Below are 3,672 nucleotides of genomic sequence, written 5' to 3'. Positions count from 1 at the left end.
ATTGCTTGTGCTTTTGTTTCTTCTCTGCTGAACATGAAAGGCAAACCCTGATGATAAGTTTTGATGGTCTACCAGGGTTATTTCCCGGGCATTTCAGGGCGTCGTTCCCCCTTTGGCTCCCAATTATAAACAACGAGCTAGTGAAAATGCATTGTTCTAGAACACATTGTTGTGCATTGATGTATATATATATATATATATATATATATATATATATATATATATATATATATATATATATATATATATATATATATATATATATGTATGTATGTATGTATGTATGTATAGGGTCGCGCTATTCGTCATCCTGGGTGAGGAATAGTTATTCTTCACCCCCCTCTATTTTAACATGAATGCACCGTAATTTTATGTTTCGTAAATTTTATCTTATTTCAGACATAAAAAGAGACCGTAAAAAATATATAATGGCAGTAAAAAATAATTTATGGTACGCAAATTTCAAACGTAAAAACATAGTGTAAAATGTACATAAAATGTAATTTTTTTGGTCTTCTGACATTTTTTTATGCCAAATTTTATGCAGTGAATCAATATGACTGTAACTATTTGTATTTGAAACATAATTTATTTATGAAATGATCGTAAGATTACCTCGGGTGAAGAATATATATATATATATAGTGTTACTATTCATCACCCAGGGTCCAAAACACGTTATTCTTCACCCGAGGTAATCTTACGATCATTTCATAAATAAATTATGTTTCAAATATATATATATATATAGTGTTACTATTCATCACCCAGGGTCCAAAACACGTTATTCTTCACCCGAGTTAATCTTACGATCATTTCATAAATAAATTATGTTTCAAATACAAATAGTAATATATATATATATATATGTATATATATATATATATATATGTATATATATATATATATATATATAGTGTACTATTCATCACCCAGGGTCCAAAACACGTTATTCTTCACCCGAGGTAATCTTATCCAGGATCGTCGGCCTAGATATGGACTATCAACCTATTATTTCGGCCCTGGACGTTCGCACCGATCAAGCCTCCGTCGACAATCTCTTCTCTATGGTGAGCAAGTTCGACCAGCGTGTTGAACTTTGTCATGGCAGTGGTGCTGGCGGCTTCATGTCTTCAGCCAACCTGGCTGGACGCGGCCGTGGTGGTGGCGGCGGCTGCTCCAAGGGGCGACCGCGCAAGGACAACAGCAACAACGGTGGCACCTACCCTGGCCAGGGCAACGGACATCCTGGCCAAGGAGGTGGCGGCTACCGCGGCCCCAACAGTTATGGTGGTGGTGGCCAATCCGGCGGCTATGGGATGGGTCACCCTCACCAAGGAGGCGACAATTGCTACCGTGGCCGGAACGCAGGCTATGGTGGCGATCATGACAATGGCCATGGAGGCTACAACAACAACGGCTACAATGGAGGCTACAACAACAACTATCAAAATTGTGGTGGTGGTGATGTTGTTTGTCAAATCTGTAAGAAACCTAAACACATTGCAAAAGATTGCAAGTGGCGCTATGCAGAGGATAACTCCAGGAAGAAGAAGGTAGCAGCTGCCCTTGACACTTCCTACCGAGTTGACACAAACTGGTACACCGACACGGGTGCCACAGAACACATAACAGGTGAACTTGAGAAGATCACCATGCATGAGAGATATCATGGCCATGATCGAATCCATAACGCCGATGGGATAGGTATGGAGATAAGTCATGTTGGTCATTCAGTTATTAAAACCCCACATAAAGGCATTCATCTAAATAATGTTCTTCATGTTCCTATTACTTCAAAAAGTCTCCTTTCTGTTCATCGTATTGCTCTTGACAATCATGTATTTCTAGAGTTTCACCCATTCTTCTTTTTGATCAAGGATCAAGCCACGAGCAGAATAATTTATCGAGGTAGATGCATGGATGGACTCTACCCGTTGATTCCGAAGTTTAGGAGACTCAATAAACAAGTGCTCGGTGTCATCAAACTTTCCTTAGATAGATGCCATCATCGTTTAGGCCACCCTGCTTTTTCTATTGTTCATCAAGTTCTTAGTAAAAATAAGCTCCCGGCTGTTGGTGATTATAGTTTAGACACTATTTGTGATTCATGTCAGAGAGCTAAAAGTCATCAATTACCATATCCCGTTTCCACTAGTGTTTCTGTCAAACCTTTGGAACTCTTTTTTTTCTTGATGTATGGGGTCCTGCTCCCTCCTCCGTTGGGAGACATACCTATTATGTTAGTTTTATTGATGATTATAGCAAATATACTTGGATTTATCTTCTCAAGAAAAGATCTGATGTTTTTCAAGTCTTTTACAACTTTCAAGCTCTTGTTGAACGCCAATTGAATAGTAAGATTCTTGCTGTACAATATGATTGGGGTGGTGAGTATGAAAAATTAGACTCTTTTTTCCAACAAATAGGAATCTCCCATCATGTCTCCTCTCCACATGCCCATCAACAGAATGGTTCCGCAGAACGTAAGCATCGACATACTGTTGAAGTTGGCCTTGCTTTACTTGCTTCTGCATCTATGCCTCTCAAATTTTGGGATGAACCTTTTCTTACTGCCGTGCATCTCATCAATATTCTTCCTAGTTGTGTTATCAACAATGAAACTCCCACAGGACGTCTCTTGCATACTAAACTTGTCTACACATCTCTCCGTGTTTTTGGGTGTGCCTGTTGGCCAAATTTGCGTCCCTATAACAAACGCAAACTTATGTTTCGTTCTACTCAGTGTGTCTTTCTTGGCTATAGTGACAAATACAAAGGAGTTAAGTGTCTTGATGTGTCTAGTGGACGCGTTTATATCTCTCGTGGCATTGTTTTTTTTTCGAAAAGGGGGAACTCCCTGGCCTCTGCATCAGAACGATGCATACAACCACCTTTATAAATAAGCAAATAGGTTCAACAAGGTCCTACAGTCTGAAACAAAGTAATGGCAAGCTCACAAAGAGCCACAATTGCCAAAAGCAAAAAGCCAAGCGGCCACAACCGGCTTTGCGACGTTGTTTTTGATGAGACTCAATTCCCCTTCACCAAACTCCACCCAAATGCCGGAGCTCTCCTTCGCAAAGAAATTTTGTTACTACCTTCCAATCTCTCTGGTGTCCATTATGGGGGTGCTAATGACTGTAATGATTTATCTTTGACTAATCCTCCTAATCCCTTGGCCGAGTGTGATGATGCAGGTTCAAACAGAGGAGAAAGTGGTGTCAATTTTGTGCCAGATGTGCCAGATGGACGCGCCACGTGTTTATATAGGCATAGAGATTACAGAGTTAGTTGTCAGGTAGTTGCTAGATTGATCTCCAAGTAATGATCTATACGGAAGGTATGAGATCAATCTCGCAACAACCCTAACAACCGAGATTACAAACGTAATGCCAACCCTTATCTACTCGTACGTACGGTTTATACATGTACCGTACATACGTTTTAAATTATACACTTTAACAGGATGTAGGCCATACTCTTAGATTTGAGTGTTCTCTACTGTGTTACTACTTAAGTGGCTCATGCAATGAAGTGATGATGATATCTTCTAGGGGTCGCATGGAATTCATCGATCTGTTCCTCGTGTAGGTTGAGCATACCAAAAGCAGGCCTTTTGCATCAGGTGCTCTAACCCATTCTCAGGGAGTGTGCTTCCTCGGATCTCAG

This window comes from Triticum dicoccoides, unplaced genomic scaffold (assembly GCF_002162155.2).
Source record: "Triticum dicoccoides isolate Atlit2015 ecotype Zavitan unplaced genomic scaffold, WEW_v2.0 scaffold16173, whole genome shotgun sequence".
Lineage (NCBI taxonomy): Eukaryota > Viridiplantae > Streptophyta > Magnoliopsida > Poales > Poaceae > Triticum > Triticum dicoccoides.
The sequence above is the reverse complement of the archived record's forward strand: the minus strand, read 5'-3'. Positions refer to the sequence as shown.